A 21,424-nucleotide genomic window follows, 5' to 3' on the forward strand; every position below is an offset into this window, starting at 1 on the left:
AAAACCCCTTAAACCCTTAAATTTAGCTAAAAAAAAAATTATTACTTCATTTTACTGGATTTAGAGGAGTTAGGTACTTTAACCATTTCTTTAACAGTCTTCTATAATGCGATGCAGTTCTTCTTACCAAGACAGTAATTTTAGCAAGATTCTACTATCTTGCTTCTACGGCATTTAGTGTCGTAGTAGTTACGAAGCGTAGATATGTAAGAAGGAGATCCCCAATTCCAATCCCTAGTAAAGTATGTACTTTCAATCCCCGTCCACGATACCCGGTTTGATACTCGGACATTAGGCATCTCTAAGAACTTCGCTGAAGTACATTTTCGAGAAATTGGGCAAATCCAGTGAATTCCGGTTTTGGGAATTTTCTCCAAACACGATTTGAACTAATGCATAAATGTAATGTAACAGAATTAGGAAAATTCAAAAGATGGGAATAGTTGCTGTGAAAGATTTAAGGAGTTAAAGACCAGGTAGGGCTTAGAAGAATAGGAGCTGCCCAAGCCGCAGAGTGGACACCAAACCACAGCTCGGGACATTCAATCGCATTCACTCACTGAGGTTCCATTCTTACACTCTCTTCACAACCTTACTCTTCTCGTTATCAAGTTTAGCCAATTCTTTTAGAAAGGCTATGGCCAGAAAGGGCTCAGAACAATAGAAGCTACCCAAGAGATCAGAGTATATCAGGACGCCAGACTAGGGACACTCAATCGCATTCAGGCATTGCATTCACTCACTGAGGTTTCATCCTTCAAGTGTCATCATGAAGTGTAGTGCAAAACGAAAAACACAAGTGAAATGGAAATCTCTGCACCAAACTGATTGATCTCCTCTGCTGATGGATGAAAATCCGATACCGATCGGGGATACAATAAACAAGTGAGCCATGACAGGTAAATTAAAGATAGTTTTAATTTCTAAAAACTATAGAAGCTGGAAACTATCCTAAATTGATACTTTAAAGAAAAGCCTACCTCATTTCTCCAGAACTTCCTTATAAAGAAAATGAAAATATCATGAAAAAAAAGAAAAGAAAGCAGCCATTACTCCAAGAAAAGATTAATATAGGGGACCTGTGCAGAAAAGAGGATGGAAGGATTCCCTCCAAACAGGAGGTACCAACAGCTTCCTTGAAAGCATTTTTCACGTTTTTTGAGAATGATTTCACGAAAAATGTTCCTTCCTAATATTAACTTTTATTTAGTCGCCACGGTAGCCGAGCAGTTAGAGGCTTGACCCGCAAAGCTAAGATGTATTGCGGTACTAGGCTATCTTCCCCGGTCTATACCTTTAATGGTTAATATGAGAAATTTACAGTAAAGTATGTTTGCTAGTCGCCACGGTAGCCGAGCAGTTAGAGGCTAGACCCGCAAAGCTAAGATGTATTGCGGTACTAGGCTATCTTCCCCGGTCTATACCTTTAATGGTTAATATGAGAAATTTACAGTAAAGTATGTTTGCTAGTCGCCACGGTAGCCGAGCAGTTAGAGGCTAGACCCGCAAAGCTAAGATGTATTGCGGTACTAGGCTATCTTCCCCGGTCTATACCTTTAATGGTTAATATGAGAAATTTACAGTAAAGTATGTTTGCTAGTCACCTCCGTCCACGGCACCCATTCTGGTAGCTGGTCGAAAAGACCGCCTTGAAAAGATAGGCAATTACTTTACTTATTAACTTTTATTTTAATATTTTTTTACTGCATCATACTTGTTTTTTAACATATTTTTCAAATCTTGCAAGGCTTAAGTTTCTTACCCGCATCCCAGCTATTATAATGGTCCACTATAGCCGTATCATATAACTCGTATGTACGCAGATATATATGAAAGATACAGCTTGAGTGAAGGCTTGTAAAAATGAAAGTAATAGAACTTATTTAATCTATATTTAGAGTATTAGGTTCAGACCGATCTCTGTAGGATTATTCAACTACGCAGCTTTAGAGGAAACTCTAATATTGTATCGTTCCAATCATTGCGCTACGCGGCTGTCTAAGCTGCGGGATATTTAATACTCGGTTTACAGAGTACGGGGTTATGAATGCTCAATGCGGTGGATTAACGAACTAATAACACTTCAATTAAAAACCAATTACAAAAAAATGATAATCGACCACCTCATATTGCAATTAAGTTTTGTAATATTAATTACTAAAGTTCCTTTGACGTAAACAGAAAGCAGTGGTGAAACGTATTTCCTGGACTGCCGGCCTCAAGGCCACACTGTCTATCACTGGGTAGTGGGCTGTGAGGAGTTCCTGAGTGAAAGAAAATCTAAGAGAGGGGCTGGATGTGAAGGTTGGTATCCAGAATACGCTTAAGACTTCCCTAAGTCGTAAACAATAAATTGTTCCACCTGCTCCAGCTTCAGTTTAATTTTATAAGTACTTCTGGGCTATCAGAAACGTAATAAGTTGATAAGTGAACTGTAGAAATATCTATTAGAAGTGAGTTGCAAGAGGAGAGGTCTAACTATCCACAGCACTCTTGAGTGGTTCCCAATTTGCTGGTCAGTCCCGAAAGAGATCTTGGGAACGTTTGAGCTTCAGTCGGCTGGGGAGGATTATCAGAGATGGTAGAAGAAAGCACGCAAGGATTAGGATAATGATAAGTGCATTGTGCAGTGAGGACTTGCGCAGTAAAACGGTGGCACCAATTTAGACGTAATGTGTGAGCCCAAATATCTTAGTTCCGTCATTAGTTTAGATCTTCGCTCATGAAATCAGTAAAGAAATTTAAATAATATTCTTATGCTACAATAATGGATCAACCAATATTTTGTAAAGTTCCTAACCAAATTATATGGTGTAAGTTCGAATTTTGATTCTAGCTCAAGCACGGAATTCCCAAAAATGTTTTTTAACTCATTCTGGCATTATAAAAGTAGTAAAGTAAAGTAAAGTAATCGCCTATTTTTTCAGGCGGGGCTTAACGTCCAACTACCAATTAGGTGTCGTGGACGGGGGCGACTAGCAAACATACTTTACTGTAAATTTCTTTTATTAACCATCAAATAAAATCCAAGGCCTAAGACCGGGAATCGAACCCAGTACCACAATACATATTAGCGTCGCAGGTCTCGCCTCTAACCCGCTCGGCTACAGTGGCGCCATTCTGGCATTATAATAGTTCGCCAAAACGTACTTTACAATTCCTGAAGGAAAGGCTTTACACTATTCCTAACCAGAACGGCCCCAAAAATAGATTCTACTATAAAAACAAGTATTGTTGTATCGTTCTCGTATCGTAATTATAGCTATTTACCGGACGAAAGCTTATGAAAAGCCGATTTCAATCTCTAAATGCCCCCAGACACCCTGTTAGTCTGGAGTCCTGGGCATTTTCCTATAAAACCAGACCCTTCCTTAGCCATTCATGCTAATCACCATCCTTTCTATTCGGTTTCTCCTCTTTTTCAACTGCCTACTCACTCTGCTTTTAACTGATATTGCTTTTCTCCACTAAAAGTTCTTTCCAGAACCACAAAAAGAGGTAAGAAAAAATAAATAATTTATATTTATAATCAAAAATTCATCATAAATCAATCAATAACACACACAAAAAATCCCCAATACATATTCATATCAAAATGATGTACGTTTAAATATGAATAATACATAAATAAATAAAACAGCGATAAAAAAAAGAAAAGAAAAAAGAAAAATTCGATTGTAATATCGATCCTCCACTCTTATCGATATTGCAGTTCAATTTATTTATTCTAAAATTAGACTAGACAATAAATATTTTAAGCAACATGGAACGTTATTATTTCAGACACGCTAAGTTTACAATATACAATATGAATAATAATATCAGTTGATTTTGTTATATTATATTAGCAAAATATTTTTAGGCAATGCAGAAATTTTTTTTGAAAAGTGATTGCTTTCATAGCGCTGGATAGGATCGATTTTTATCGATAATAGCTGATATATTTTTATTTTTTAATTGCTAACCGACTTTTTTTTGTTGTTGTTCAGTTATGGTGGACACATACACACTAACACTCTGATAGACGTAGACATACACTCACTTAGATTAACTAGAATAATCTCTGTTAATTTTATTTATTTTTTATTGTTCTCAGAGCTCCTGAGAACCCACAGTGTGCGGAATTACAATCACGACAATGACGTGTATACACGACGTCGATTGCAAGGAGCAAAACAATCAAAAGTTTTGACAACGTCATAATAGTCACTGCCAAGCGACATTTTCTGCAATCTTTGGAGGGGACTTGAGATTCTACAGAGCATTCTGTGCTCATTCAAAAATCTTGCACCGCTTCTTCACGTATGCATTGCCGCCTAGTTAACTAGGGACGCAAGAGCTTTGAATTCTGTGCAAAATGAAATCATGCTCGTACTGGAGGTCTGAACCTCTATCTAAGGTGAAAAACGGCATTGCACAAAGGGGTTGAGAGCTTCTATTTGTGTGCATAATTCCCCAATCTCTAATGCGGAGACCAAACATGTACCAACCACTTATCATTTGGCTGACTCCCACCACCTCCATCCGTATAAAATACTTGGCAGTTCTATTGGTAAGATAAAGGAAACATCCCACCAAATAATATTCTTATTGTATTTTATTAAAATTTCGAGTTTTTTTGTAGTTAATGGCAATTTTATATTTTTCAAGAGTATACACGTCGAACGCACCGTAATAGAGATTTGGATGGACGTGTATACACGTCAAACACGCTTAACTGGTTAAAATAGATATTTCCTGTGACATTTCATATGTCAAGATCTATATATACTATATATATTATATAATTACGAATTATGTAGTTTTTGCTTCATACGAAGTACAAATGAATACCAACGTTTCAAAGAATCCGTCCATTTAGGACATCAATATAAAGGTGTACGTGAACATATCGGACCCTCTGATATGTCAAGATCTTAGATCAGGATAGGATAAGAGCTAAATTTTATCGTGTGAGCCTATAATGAATAAACAAATATACAAAAAAACGAGTAGCCTAGATCTTATGCACTATTCCCTACTTTAACTTCGACAGTTAAAATAAGTTCCTAATAAAATTATCATTGAATAGTAATTTCGTATAGCTCTTTTCAGAAAATTCTAATAATTTTATCAGCTGATTTGCATTTGGTAATATTAACAGTACTATTAATGACACTTAAAATGCATCTTTTTCCACAGGATACGACATTAGCTTCGCTTATTCCATGACGTAACCACCTCTTGAGCGTTTTGTACTTTATTTATATATTTTTTTTACGTATCTTATTTTTTTTTTTGTCTAATTTATGGCGTCATTGACACCAGAGACAGCACTATCCATTACCGGGCATTAAGCTGTAAGAAGCTTCTAATCTAAAGGCCAACAGCTAGATTCGAAACCGTTATCTCCTCATTGAAATCCAGCATACGCTATCACTACTACCAACAACATAAGTGCAAAAAATACTTTCACAGGCGATTCGTTCAAAATATCTTGTTAAAATTCGTATTTAATCAAAACTATAATTTGTGATGCCCACAGTTACTTTGATGAACTAATAATACAGAAAGTAACATTAGACTTGACCGGAAATAACAAATAAACTTAACATGAGCAATTCTAGAGTAATAAAATCAATAATGCTCAAATAAAAAATACATAAAAATCTGTTCAATTAATTATACAGTTAATATACAAGTTAATTATGCAATATTTTAGGTTAATTATGCCATGTTATTAATGATTTAATGTTCCCGATTCTCATTAATGTTGTATTAATAAATGATGAAACGAGAAACGTACTATATCGGAAAAAAAGCCGATTTCTTATATAAACTTTATAAATAATTCAAAAATGTCTACAGACATACAAAACCAATCGATAGATTGAAGAAACGCTGTATATTATTTAAACTACTGGTACATATTTTTTGTAAAAAAAAAACGCATAAATACGTGTGCAAACACTTAGGCTTCCGGTGCGTGTCTCGTATTACAAGAATCATTTTATTTACTAAGAGTACAAATAGAAATAATTTCACACAAAACTTGACTCTGTTTTACTCCAACTAAAGCAAGAAGTAAGAGACGCACAGCTTCCAAAGCTACCCCCAAAAGCAGGTACAAGGGCTGTTATTCTGTTCAGACTTAAACGGGACCGTTGTACATCTAAAGAAATTTTTAAGGTAATATTGGAACCTTTATCGTATCAAATCCCTTCAATCCGAAAATCTTAAGCACCCTAGGTCAATGTCCCTTTACTACGTCACTAACCACACTATCCACAATGACCTTAAAATTCCCTTCATCTCTGTCACCCTAAAAACCTTTTTACCTAAAATTCCATTCCCAAACTATCCTCTACCAACGAATCCTTTAGTCCAATCTTTCTCAACAACTAATCCTCCCACGACGTTTCGATGTCCTCGCGCCTAGTCGAGGCATGTAGCGTCGAGTCTTACAGACAGTATAATGGCTAATTACGACTACCAACCTTAGATAATCGAAAGAGACAATTCATTCGAGAGAATTTTTAGCATCTTATTTAGTATTTTGCGGCAATTTAAAGTCAAGCTTAATCGTCTCCGCCTTCCAAAAAAAATGAAGTTACCTCGAGAAATTATTCACGTAATTATTGTTGTACAGTGAGTGTACTAAATGCAAAAGGAAATAATCAAAGCCTTTTTCAGAGGAAATGAACAAAAAGGTGAAAAGAAACTCTTCCAGTTGTGAAATCGCCCAATTTTTGTAAGGCGGAAGTAGCTATTCGAAGTTATCAGTTTAAACTTACTCCGGAAACTTGCAATTCCGATGAAAAAACAATATCCTCTCTCTAGATAAAAGTGAAAGGGAAGTAAATAAATAAAATAAAACAAGAACACACCTAAGGAAAGTTCAAAAGATAAGTATCGATTGTTTAAGTAATCTGGTTCTTAATCAATTATTAAAATTGAATCGATAGTCCCAATCTTATATATTAGTAAAATCACTTCTATATCTAGGCCAACTTAAATAAAAACAATATTGAATCAAGACGCACGCCCTACGCTAGAACACAACCTTGTTTGAACAAGTTAAAATTTCGTGGCTTTGTAAGTGAGGAGAGATCCCCAGGTTCGAATCCCGCTATGGCTACTTTTTATTTGTTAGAAAAACAACTGTTTATAGTAAAGTATGAGCTTCCGCCCCCGACCACGACACCTAAATTGGTGGTAGGACGTTAAGCAATGTCTGGAAAAAAATAGGCAATTACTTTACTTTACTAAATAAAATTTATAATTTAAGCATAGCAAAATTTTTAGAGAAGTTTTCTTGCTTCTTAAATTGGGAAATATGAAATAGAAAAATTGTTGCCAAAAAAATTGGTTAACAGGTAGTGGAAAATCTTGTAAATCATCTCAGGATTTTATCTTATTTCCGTATTTCGGAATTCTTATGAATTTAAAAGAAAAACTTCTTTTTTTTTTTAGCAGTAAATTCACATATTTTTGCTATATAATATATAAGTTATGGTCAAGATCATGCTGAGTTCGGGATTCACACGCGGTAGCCGTGAGAAGATCTTTGTTATCACAAGCCGCCCACAACAACAAAAGTATAAAAGATACTGCAGCCACGCACCACTCTGGATTCTTCATCTAAACCAGGTCACTTCCGGCAGTTCTCTGTCGTATTCAGCACCTTAGAGTCTGCTGTACTGTTTTGATAATTAATGCAGTCCGGTATATTCTTGTAATTCAAATAAAGTTGCATTTTTAAAAATAGTTTTTCCCCAATGAAAAACAACTTATATATATATTTTTTTTAATTTTTAATTTTAGGCGCATCAACATCTAAGGGTATATGCGGGATTGAAGCTTTTTTTTCCAAGTTTTGAGTTTCTGTTTTTGAGTTGGAATGGATAATTAAAAAAACACACACAAACAGCTGTTAAAAAAAACTACTTTGGACTCAAAAAACCTCAACAAAAATGGGATACTTCCGGTGACTACTTAAAATTGCACCACTATTTCTTTTATAGAGGAAAAGAAGGGTGCAACTTTAAACTAAAAGATAACTACTCGTAATCTCTGTTGGAGTAAGCAGGACCGGAAATCCGCATGTAATTTCCAAGTTAATAGTTTTTTTTAAAATGCATTTCTTATCATTGCGACATTGTAAAATGGTTTGGTGTATGCGTTCTTGTGGGTACGCCAACAATAACTTTAACAGGAATGAAATTTAAACCCATTAGTGAAATTTTAATACGATGTAAGAAAAAAAAAAATTAAAAAAATCTACTAAATATGGTAATTATTACAAGGAATACTTTATCAAAAGAAAAGTTAAGATAGAAAATTATTCAGTGGAGTGGGGGGAAAACGCCATCAGATTTCTAAAGTAATACTTTAACATGCTACTAAGGGTGGAAAATTACGTGCACAATGTACCAATGATTTATCTCCTTAACGCACAACTCTCGTCGCTAATTCTGATGTAAGGCTCTCTGCAGCACAAGTTTACGATTAAAATTATATTCTTTACAAAGTAGAAAGATTTTCAATTTAGCAAATCCCTTTTTTTTTTAGCCCTTATTTAATTATTTTCTCGCTTGTACTATTCAATTTTTTATTCTAGCACAGTTTACCTTCAACTCCATGAACCCTGGGCTCTCCGCCAATGGAGGATCAAGGTTTATCGAAGAAAAATCTAAATACATAGTGTTCAGATTACATCGCCAAACTTCGCCCACCTTTATACCTCAATAATCTTCTCACCTTTGTGAAATTGAAGTGTAATGTCGGGGACTTTAACTGGACAAACGGCTCACTAGAGTAAGAGGGTAGACCCGCAAAGCTAATATGTATTAGGGGAACTAGGCTATATTCCCCGGCCTATACCTTTAATGGGTTGATATTAGAAATTTACAGTAAAGTATGTTTGCTAGTCGCCACGGTAGCCGAGCGGTTGGAGGCTAGACCCGCAAAGCTAAGATGTATTGCGGTACTAGGCTATATTCCCCGGCCTATACCTTTAATGGGTTGATATGAGAAATTTACAGTAAAGTATGTTTGCTAGTCGCCACGGTAGCGAACGGTTAGAGGTTAGACCTGCAAAGCTAAGATGTATTGCGGTGCTAGGCTATATTACCGGTCTATACCTTTAATGGTTAATAAAAGAAATTTGCAGTAAAGTATGTTTGCTAGTCGCCACGGTAGCGAACGGTTAGAGGTTAGACCTGCAAAGCTAAGATGTATTGCGGTGCTAGGCTATATTACCGGTCTATACCTTTAATGGTTAATAAAAGAAATTTGCAGTAAAGTATGTTTGCTAGTCGCCACGGTAGCCGAGCGGTTAGAGGATAGACCCGCAAAGCTAAGATGTATTGCGGTACTAGGCTATATTCCCCGGTCTATACCTTTAATGGTTAATAAAAGAAATTTACAGTTAAGTATGTTTGCTAATCACCTCCGTCCACGACACCTTCAAAATCAACTAAAAAGGAAATACTTTAGCTTCAAATACAAAATAGCCAAACGACTATTCGACAGGCTCTCCAAACTAACACTAAGGAATAAAGGAACACGGCACATTGCCTTACTAGTGTCCCTACAATGGACATAGTGACTCGAACTTTACGGGACAGCCAAAACGATCCAATCTCCTTCGAATACAAACTGTCCAAGCCAAAATCGTAAGAACTTTAAAGTAAATGCTCCATTCTACGTCTACAACCTGTACCATCCACATTCCTGTACGAATCCAAACCTAGCCCAATTACGCTATACTAAATTCCATGGCAAATTATCTGCCTACTTTAGTCCACTTTAAGCCCTTTCTTCCAGAACAATCCCATGCAATCCTTCTCGAAGACTTAAGCCCTGCCATCTTCTTACTTCTTAACGTCATCCCACTTGTATTTATTTCTCTTTATCATTTATCAAATACCAACTTCTTCCAGTTTTGTTTCACTATTTCAAGATTTTCCCAAGATTTGTTGCTTTGACTTTTATTGGAAAGAATTTCCCAGGAAAATTCTATTAAGGACGAGAAAGGAGTGGAGAGGCTTTTCTCTAAAAAGGTCCATTTGAATATAATGTCCTACATATTATATTGGAGGGTTAAATTTTTATGCCCAAATTTAGTTTGATAAAAAAAAAAAATCCACAATTACTGATATCCGTAACGAGAGAACACAATCCCTAAGCTGACCTAGCGTATTGAATTTACTGATGGCTAACTCATACGACGATTTAGGTATGCTGGGGACATATCGCATCCACAATAGTCGAGCGGTTAGAGGCTAGACCCGCAAAGCTAAGATGCATTGCGGAACTAGGCTATATTCCCTGGTCTAATGGTTAATATGATAAATTTGCAGTAAAGTATGTTTGCTAATCGCCTCTGTCCACGACACCTAATAGTTAGACGTAAAGCCCGCCTGAAAGAACTGGCATTACTTTACTTGCACAAAGTTTCTCTATAAAAACGTTTGATTGACCTACGAATTAGGCCAAGAAAATGAAGTCACGCTGTGCTAAGTTAATATAATAACATCTACCTGCAAGAGAAGCTGCAATATTGGGTAATAATTAAAAAAAAAATGGAAGAAAAAGTTAACCAATAAAGATACACCTAATTACCAGCTTTATCTCAGTATTTTGATCTCCGCCCAAAATAATTGTGTCCCAGGCTCGTACTTTCATAAAACACTGAATAATGGAACGAAAGTGAATCTGTCGTTATTATGAGGGAGAGGTTATTTCGATGTTATACTTTAGTGTATTAAAAACTGTAGATTATTTCTAATAATGGCACACCTAACTAACCTGACCAAAACTGTTTACTTTTACCCTTATAACCTTACACTTTAATTAAAGACTTCCTAACCTAAGCTAATCTCGTTCTGACGTCCAACTTTAAACTAACACCAAAACACACTGCCATTATTTTAATAAAAAACTTTTGTAAAAAGAAAAGGACCGACCACAACTGTGCTATCATATCCTCTAAAAAAAAAGATGCAAAAATTACGGGAGAACTCCCTTAGATAGGTATTTAAACTATATAAAACTTGGGAGAAGCACTGGCAAATTTGACCTTCAAATATAATTTCAACCATTTTAAAAAGATTATTTCTGCTACAAAATTTATTAAAGTAAATACATAGAATTTTAAGGTTGCCCTAAAAATACATTCTCAGTAGGGTTCTTAAAATTAAGGCTCAACATTTCTTGGACACTAAGAATTTTTTTTGAAGTTTATTAGCATTACAGTTTGTAGCGATCTTACATTAAACTGTAATCATACTTTGCGAGAGGAGTTTTTGGGAAACAGAACATTGTGGATCCATTTACCGAAATCGCCTTAAATCGAAATTTCCTAGCAAAATGATTGCAATCTATTGTATTTACATTAAGTTTATAGAAAGTCTAAGTAAATGCGGATCCAAAAAAGGCTAAAATTGTTCTGAATGTGCCAATTTGAATAACGACTGTATTTATTGGGCAGAATGGTAACTAATTACTAGGATAATCTAATTAACCTGAGATCAAAGTGAGTGGGACAACGCTACAGCTAGATCCCTAGGGCAACTTTAAAGGCGCTAAATTACCTTGGCAATTGATGCGTCCCTAAAACGTTTACTAGTTCGCCTACGTCCAGGACACCTAATTTGATGTAATACCTGCCAAGAAAAATAGGTATTGTTTTGCTTTTCTGCTTTTTATATACAGGGTGACCAGAGTTATATGCTCCACCCACTTTTAATAACTCTAGCCTGCCTAGATCTTGACTTCGCCACCATGAGTGCTGCTACAAGCAGAGTGTGGGAGTCCAGAGTTTTGGCTTGCCTATCCGTTGGTTGTGCCCAGTTTGAACAGATTCTTTTAAAAAAAATAACGTAATTTTGACAGCAAACTGAAATTTGTTTTACATATTTTAAATTACCATAACTTTTGAAAAACCTAACCAATTTCAAAAAATGTTTTTTTGTTTTTTTTAGGAGCTCAAAAACTATAAAAATATGCAACAAAAAATATAACGTTCCATTTGAAAAACAAAAGTTGGATGCTGTATCTCGAGATACAGGGGTTTAAAAAAATGGGTCAATCATTGAAAATAAACTAGACTAAAAATGATTAAATACGTGTTTTTTATTTTTTCGAAATTTCCCGTCATTTAAAAAAAAAAAGTGGGTGGAGCCTGTAACCATGGTCACCCTGTATATGTAAAGGTGCCATCAGAGGGTGCTGACGACAACTCTACACAACCTGAATCTTAGGTTACAGTCCCTTTGGATTTAGCGTCACTTTGGACTTTTGACATTACATGTAGTTCGTTAGAGTGTTTAGTATTTTAAATTACTAGTCTATATGTTACCGTCACTGAACACTATGAAAACACTCTAAAGAACTATATAATGTCAACAGTCCAAAGTGACGCTAAATCTTCCGAGAGTGTAACCTAACATTCAGGTTGGGTAGAGTTGTCGTCAGCACCCTCTGATGGCACCTTTATATATATTTAATTAAAGGAAGAAGGCGCCACGGTAGTGGAGCGGTTAGAGGCGAGACCTGCGAAGCTAATATGTATTGTGGTACTGGGTTCGATTCCCGGTCTTAGGGCCTTGGATTTTATTTAATGGTTAATAAAAGAAGTTTACAGTAAAGTATGTTTGCTAATCGCCTCCGTCCACGACACCTAATTGGTAGTTGTACGTTAAGCCCCGCCTGAAAAAAATAGGCGATTACTACTACTTACTACTAATTAAAGGAAGATGTAGTGGTTATGAAGCCTGGCCTAGTAAGTGGGAGATCCCCACTTAGAATACTGCGTGTAGTCAATTTTTATTTGTTAGGTCCATGGCACCTAATTGGTGGACGTTAAGCCAGTAAAAATAGGCGTGATCACTTTAATTTTATCTTTTTTTTATATTTAAATTAATTAAAAAAATAAATAAATAATGTAGAATTTATGTAGGAAGGGACGTATAGGCAAATATTTCACTAATGGTTCTCTGATATAAACCCATTTAATGACCGAATTTAGATTTCTAAATCTGCAAAGACCCTGGACTACCCTAAGAGAGGAGGATCCTAACTCAATAAAAAAAAGAAAAGACCACCTAAAACTTGTTAACCGAGCTATAACTTCCGTTTTATCACCACCTGCTTTCAATCTAGAGCTGCTGTTCTAGGTACCCTAGAATACAGCAGTAACCTGAATACCCATGGGTCAGAAGGGTGTTCTGTAGACGTGACCTATTGGAAAATGAAACCAAACAGTTAATAAAAGTTTATTAATTTTATAAACTAATAATTTTCAGTGAAAAACAAACAAGTATGGTGGAATTTTATTTTATCAGAATTCTATAAGAGGAAAACAAAATTTTATGGAAAACTCGCTTCCTCTTCCGGCAATTTACGGAAATAAAATTTTTCTTTAAAGTAAAGAGAGTTTGTACGAAATGAACGATAAAAATAAAAATTCCGCAGAATCGATTATCCGCAAATTTGATATTTAATTAACATAATTTGTACTATAAAAATAATGAGGTCATACTTTAAATTTCAAAGAACCTTTAAAGACATGCTTATCACCTTTACCTTTACCCCAGAACTGCCTTAAAAAAAAAAACCTAGCAAATTCGAGCAATTTCTCAAATAAAGTGAGAAATTAATTTTTGGTAAGTTGGTACTTTTTAAGTAAGCTGATCTTGTTTTGAGGTGGTGGCACCTTTTTCCGGAATATCAAATTGTTTTCAAAATGAAAAAATGTATCAAATGTTTTGTAACTATTTTAAAGAAAATTTGGGAATTTTATCTTTAGTAGAAAAAGAGAAAAAAATTGTCAAAGTTGGGTCTTTTTCAACGTTACGCTTTTTCGTGCACTTTTTGACGATCAACCCTTATACAACTGTCCTACCGGACAGTTTTAATACAGGAAACCGTATAGTTTCCTATACGGAATTCCTATAAGGGAACTTCATATCCCTTCATAAATCTCTTAACTAGTTTCTCATTATGACAATCATAATTGGTATTTTTGATAATAAAGATATGGGGAACTCACTAAACAAACTAGCTAATACGTACATCACATTGCTCGCCAGAGGAACTACTAGCTTAAATAGCTTCGTCAAAAAAAACGTGCGCTAAACAAGACGTTAATTGAATAATTTGTAGCCTTGGAAATGTTTGTGCTCACAACACACAGGAGGCGCTATTGTGGTTTGTAACATTAATAATCTCAAATACGAGCACGGCCTTCTTTTTTAATAAAGATTACGTCATTAACTCAATTTATTTTTTGGCTATTATTTGTGGTGTGTGAGAGGTTCATGGCGATAGATTACTTTAGAAATTAAAGTGGGTTTATTTTTAAAAAAAAATAAAATCAACAATTAAATCAACAAAATCAAATAAATTTAGAGCCTATATAAGATGATGTAAAATCAATTGTTGCGAAACATACTGCTCTTGATCTAGCCGATTAAATCCTAACAGAGAAACACGTAATCGTATTCTTATTACCCACTATAATTCGTACAATTCTGGTAACTGATAATTTTCCATCTGCCTGTCCCCCCACTCAAATAAAATAAAATAAAATTAGGAAAAGTCTGAATCATTGCGACGAAAATTTTTGCAATTCTATTTGAAAAAAAATTAAAAGTTGCCCCATATTTATTATTAAGCTGAAACTTCTAACCAATCAAATTAAGACTACAAACTTAGTTTTTCTTTTTTTTTAATTGGTGATTTAACAATTTGAAAACTCCTTATCTAGAAGGCAAATCCGAGAAGTCTTTTTTCTTTTTTTTCTCGCCCTCCGCCGGCGTTTTGCTAACGACTTTTCACACTAACGAGCTGAGCCGATTCTCCTACCACCCCTCCTCCGCGCGATTCAAGTGGGTACTCAGAGGCCCCCTTATAGATTACTCTATACAAATTACACTTTCTCTGCATTTAAAATATAGCTACAGTTTTTCTTTTTTTAATTTTCCATTCCTTTTTCTTGTTATAATTTGAGAAAATTGTAAATTACTACTCGTATATATAATTGTTACTTCTTATTGGCTGCAACAGTAATAATTATAAGTCAGAGGTCGATGAGAAAAACTGTTCCAGAAGCCGCTGTGCTTGCGGTTGCTTGTGGTGATGTCCATAGACTTACATCACCCAGGTTGGACACTGCAGACTCAGAAAACACATGCATCGCATGGGCCTGGCAGATGATAGCCTCTGTAGGTTCTGTCAGGAAGAGGAGGAAACGGTACTACACGTGTTCTGTCAGTGTGAGGGGGCTCGTATGGCTAAGGATGTTACTTCTCGGGGAGGAAAAACCAAGGCCTGTGGAGCTTTACCCAAGAGTCGCTCTCCAGCATTAAGAGTCTGAATAAAAGGGCAGGTCTGGAGGGTGAGCTTTAAAGTTAGGGGAGACCCAAAGCGGTCGCAGTGGCGTAAGCCTTGAGGCCGCCCTAGTCTAATCTAATCTACATCACCCAGGAAAAGTAAAAGACTTCTGCGAAAGAACACTCAAGATAGATGCGTTTAGGCCGTTAATTGGGCCAGAAGCGATTTCTTGACAGGAGATATTTCTGCCGAAAGCCATGACAGATGGGACAACCGAAGGACCGGAATTAAGATGGATCTATAGATTTAAGCACATAGATGTTAATATTCTCCACCAATGTGCTTAAATCTGTAGCAGAGCTAGCAATGAAATATGAATGTATTGTATTTAAAAGTTATAGCTGAATTAGAATGAATGCAAGAAAATGATTACAAAAGGATTACGGTGATTTTAATTTCGGTTAAGCTATAAGGATGGCAGGAATAAAGAGTACTGATGCATCCATTAGTTGTAAGGTTTATGTAAATAGTTGTATACAGTAGAGGGATGAATGAGTGAAGCGAATGTATTTCTAGGTAAGAATGGAGAGTGAGTGATATTCTAGTGATGAGCACCTAGATCAGGGGTCGGCAACCTATTTCAAGTAGAGAGCCATTTCTCTTTTTAAATTATTTTAATATATCTTACCAAGAGCCGCAAGGATGATAATGTGAACAACTCTGTAGATCATTTGTATACACAAATTATTATTTTATGAAATTCAATAAAAGTTTTATATATTTATTTTCATATATTGCAAAGTAAATAAACAAATAAATAATAACTTAACCTGTGTTTGATTGAAACGGCGGCAGTCTTATATAATTATGTACTTTATTTAAAAATAATTCTATTCAAATTACTAACCTATAACATTTAAAATTCTTTTTGAAAAAAAAAAATATTTACTTTAATAAATGAAATTGTCATTTGTTCCAATAAAATTGAAATATACAATATATTTTGGACAGGCTGAAGAGCCACATAATTTGGATAAAAGAGCCGCAGGTTGCCGACCCCTTGAACTAGACGATGCTGGCTGCATACCTAGACAATGCCTGGCTGTATGGCGAAAGCCAATGCCCAAAAAAAAGCCCCCCCCCAAAAAAAAACAACAAGACAGTGGTTGATTAATTTTTTTTTGTTTCAGAACTTCGTAAAGAGGAAAAGTAGAATCCAGAAAACGGAATACGGCGTTTAACTTTGATTTTATTCTGAGATTTCCTGCTGGACCAAAAAACACACAACTATGCCTAAAAAAATCTTCTATTTTGTTTTTCCCCACGTATTCAACGGAACTCGTATTTCCGGTATTATGACAAAATATAGATAAATAATTGAATCACCAAAATAAAATAACCCCCCCCCCCCCAAAAAAAAACAGCAAATATTTATTTATTTATTTTTTAAAATTTTTAATTTAGTATACATAAAAAATTCCAAACAATAAATAACCTACATCAATTCATGCATAATAAAATAAAGTTATAGTCATTTATTTTATGGTAAATAATAAAGTTATATTGACTCCGACATTTATATTCACTTTTTTGTTTTTTAATTTTTCCATTTTATTCCAGGATTTTTTATTACGCTTTTCTTTTTATTTTTTTCAATAATTTAAGTACAAAGAACTTAAAATAAATAAATAAAAGCACTTCCGGCCAGTTAGTACCTATATAGTAATTTTCTTTTTAATACATTTATTTTATTAGGAAAATTTATAGTTTCTTTTCCCCGTTCGCATCCCAATTTGATTGGATTTTATTTTATTTTCAGTATATTAAAAATGTAGGAAAAGCTGTGAAAATGCTTAAAGAGAAAAATAAAACGTAAAGTAACGATTTTACTCATTTAAACACAAATAAAAGGAAAATTATTTAATTCAATAAAAATTCGAATTTTTTTTGCTCCGCGCAATTTCTGCGCAAACTTTTCTTTTTTCTTATGAGCTTTGATAAAAAAGTACAGAACTTTTTTTAAAAATTATTTAAGTTCTTTTTTGGAGGGGGTTGGTCATCTTGGAGGTAAAATAAAATTGCCTGCAATTGACGTATTTAAAATTTTCCTGAAACATTGAATTTCAGCTAACACGGAAGTTTGTACGTAGTTTCGTTCCTTCCAATATTAGTACGTTTACGATTAAAAGAAACGTTGTAAAAGGAAAACGTGACGTCATAGTCCATCCCAATATTCTGTTGAAATCAATATACCCTAAGAAAACGATACATCTTTAAGTGACAGGCCTAAAGAATGGGGATTTCTATGTTCAAGGGAAATTCTCTTTCAGCCTACCTAGAAAAGTACAGAAAAACGAAAAAGTCGTACCGAATAATAACTAAAATTTATTAAATTAAAAAAAATTAAATATTGTGAAAAAAAAATCTTCTAAAATCTTATGAATTAAAACAATAAGAAGAGCGATAAAAGAGATTTAAACCATCTCTTACACAAATAAGTGAGATAAGATGTTGCGATTGTAGTATAGAATTTACAAATATCACAAGAAATATCAGTTTTCTTGTCCAGCAGCACAAAATAACTCAAGAACATAAAATAATCGAAAGTTTTGAATCGATTCCAGAATGGTAATAAGTTTTATTGACAACATTTGCCAACCGGCGTTACCACTTTTCGATTTTTCGATAAAATCGAATCGATTTTTGGGATTTAAATTCAACTACGTATACACATTGCAGGCACAGATCGGAGGCGTCTAGCCAATCATACTACACTGTTAAATTCTCTTATTAACACTTAAAGGTATAGACTGGGGAATATAGTATAGACTAGTACCGCAATACATCTTAGCTTTGCGGGACTAGCCTCCAACCGCTCGGCTATCGTGGCGACTAGCAAACATAGTTTACTGCAAATTTCTCATATTAACCATTAAAGGTATAGACCGGGGAATATAGTCTAGTACCGCAATACATCTTAGCTTTGCGGGTCTAGCCTCTAACCGCTCAGCTACCGTGGCGACTAGCAAACATACTTTACTGTAAATTTCTCATATTAACCATTAAAGGTATAGACCGGGGGGATATAGCCTAGTACCGCAATACATCTTAGCTTTGCGGGTCTAGCCTCTAACCGCTCGGCTACCGTGGCGACTAGCAAACATACTTTACTGCAAATTTCTCATATTAACCATTAAAGATATAGACCGGGGAATATAGCCTAGTACCGCAATACATCGTAGCTTTGCGGGTCTAGCCTCTAACCGCTCGGCTACCGTGGCGACTAGCAAACATACTTTACTGCAAATTTCTCATATTAACCATTAAAGATATAGACCGGGGAATATAGCCTAGTACCGCAATACATCTTAGCTTTGCGGGTCTAGCCTCTAACCGCTCGGCTATCGTGGTGACTAGCAAACATACTTTACTGCAAATTTCTCATATTAACCATTAAAGGTATAGACCGGGGGAATATAGCTTAGTACCGCAATACATCGTAGCTTTGCGGGTCTAGCCTCTAACCGCCGCTCGGTTACTGGGGCGCCTTTAAAATGAATTAAAACACTAAGAATGTTTTGTAAGCGAAAGTTGTAGGAATAACAGTTTTATGAATGAATTATTTATTTTTAATTGGCGCAATAAAGATGAATGTAAGACCTTCTACTAATAAATAACATTTATTTTGAATTAATTTGAATGATGTCATAAAAGGAAAGAAAAATGAAAAACTGGGTTAAGTTTTTAAAGGAAATAAATAGAATTTTAAAAAGTAATTTAAAACTGGGCTGGTAATAAAAGAAAAGCACTTTAACCGCGGTTATACTTCTTTCTAATAACAGTTATGACAAAGACAGTTACGATCTCAAGCGCGCATCGTTTCCATCTTACTTTAGTTGAATTCTTAAAAACTAACGACGAACATGACTATAAAACGTTTAACGGAAAAGTCCCCCTTTTTTTATGATAGTACACGTTTCTAACGCTGTATAAGGGGACGTTTTGGTGATCGCGTTATGTTATTTCTAAATTTGTACTTTCAGCAACTCTTTTTTTATGATCTCTTAAGTGCGACCAAAATTTAAGTTGCTATTTCCAATTAAAATTAAGGCACCACGGTAGCCGAGCGGTTAGAGACGAGACCTGCAAAGCTATGATGTATAGCGGTACTAGGCTATATTCCCCGGTCTATACCTTTAATGGTTAATATGAGAAATTTGCAGTAAAGTATGTTTGCTAGTCGCCGCGGTAACCGAGCGGTTAGAGGCTAGACCCGCAAAGCTAAGATGTATTGCGGTACTAGGCTATATTCCCCGGTCTATACCTTTAATGGTTAATATGAGAAATTTGCAGTAAAGTATGTTTGCTAGTCGCCACGATAGCCGAGCGGTTAGAGGCTAGACCCGCAAAGCTAAGACGTATTGCGGTACTAGGCTATATTCCCCTGTCTATACCTTTAATGGTTAATAAAAGAAATTTATCAGTAAAGTATGTTTGCTAGACGCCTCCGTCCACGGCACCTAATTTGGTAGTTGGACGTAAAGCCCGCCTGGAAAAATAGGCAATTACTTTACTATTTTCAATGAAAATAAAATTTTCAGAAAAATAAAATAAGTTTTCTCAACCGAACTTGCTTTTAAGGTTTCGGTAAGTACAAATAAGTTGTTTTTTTTTTGAAAAAAAAGTTTGCATATGTTTGTTTGTCAATTCTACGCTGAAAAACAAGAAAATTACAACGAGCTACTTTTGGAGGGATAGGACTCTTAATAAAATACGGACAAGAAGTAAGCGGTACCGTAAGTTGCATCTAACTGAAATTTCTTATTTCAATTTCTAATAAATACGAAAAATATGATTTCCACTTAATTTATTCCAAACATTTGCTTTCAATTATCATTGTACCTGATGTAGATTGGCAACATCTATTTGAAACTTCGTTTTTTGGGGGGGGGAGAAAATCCTTGAACGATTACTGAATCGATTTTCCTTTTCTTTTGTGATTTTCTCCAAAAACAGTTCTTTCGATTCCCTTTTGAATTGAAACATATTCCCAGGAATCGATTAAGAGCAATCAGGACAAGAAGAGTAGTTAGGCAACCATATCATGGGATATTTCCGTTTAATTAAAAAAAATTGACTAAATTATTTAACTAAAAAATGTTCCAAAATCCCCCTTAGGAAGAAAAACAAATAGTTTTAACAAAAATTAATGTTATAGTTTGGCGTTTCTATCTTATTTGACATGGTTCTGTCTGTCAGTATGTGTAGTAATATAGTTTTAGCGGCACAAAGAAAATTTCCCAAAATTAAGGAAATTCTAAATTTTGTTTTCACTAGAAAATGCTCGTTTTTGAGGTGCCCCTAGAAATAGGATAACTTTGACGGATTTTTCATATAATCAATTTTAATTTTATCACGAAAATTGATTTTAAAAGAGTTTCCAAAAATGTGATGTTGAGGTTTTCATTTATCTATTTCAAGGATACTCTACGCTTTTTTTTTGTGCAAATGAAATGTTCATGGGGAAAAGTAAAAGTTTGTTGTTAAATTTTCGAGTTAGGTGAGAAAATTTGAACATCTGTTGGAAATTGAGTGAGAAAAGTTTCGCGTATTTTTTAAAAAAAATTAAAATTATTTAAAAAATGAAAAAGGAAAAATTGGATTACCTTTTTTTTTTAAAAAAAAAAAAAAAAGTGGAAATGAAAATTGCCCAGATAGGAAAAAGGAAAACTCATTTCTATTAAACCAAAAACTAATTTCAATTCTTCTAAGTGTACGACCAAGATGTTTATACGATGCCCTTGAGCGTAAGTTCCATCCTATTTCAGTCGCAGTATCCTACTAACTACAGAAACTCATAAAAACGTTTTTCCTATTTTCTTTCTTCTGTATGTTTTTCTTATTTCCCAGAAAGAAGTAATGACAGGAGGAAGCTATTTGAGTTGGGTGTGTTTTTTTGCCTTAAGTACGTTAAAAAGGGTATGTTTTGTAAGGGTGAGGAGAGGGGGGGAAGATCCGGTAGTTACTTCAACATTAAGCATTAACTCAGTAAAGGACTTTTTTTTTTAGACGTAATGGGATTACCGGGCGATTCCTTGTACATTTT

The 21,424-nt window shown here is 34.8% G+C and overlaps 1 protein-coding gene across 5 annotated transcripts in view; it reads right to left on the reverse strand.

The window, feature by feature from the left end:
- LOC141454773 (uncharacterized) overlaps positions 1 to 21,424 on the reverse strand; it is a 309,424-nt gene that overhangs the window by 196,068 nt on the left and 91,932 nt on the right. The window lies entirely within an intron of this gene.

The sequence above is a fragment of the Rhodnius prolixus genome, unplaced genomic scaffold, assembly GCF_049639745.1.
Source record: "Rhodnius prolixus isolate KJV_2025 unplaced genomic scaffold, Rpr scaffold_9, whole genome shotgun sequence".
NCBI classification, from domain to species: Eukaryota; Metazoa; Arthropoda; class Insecta; order Hemiptera; family Reduviidae; genus Rhodnius; species Rhodnius prolixus.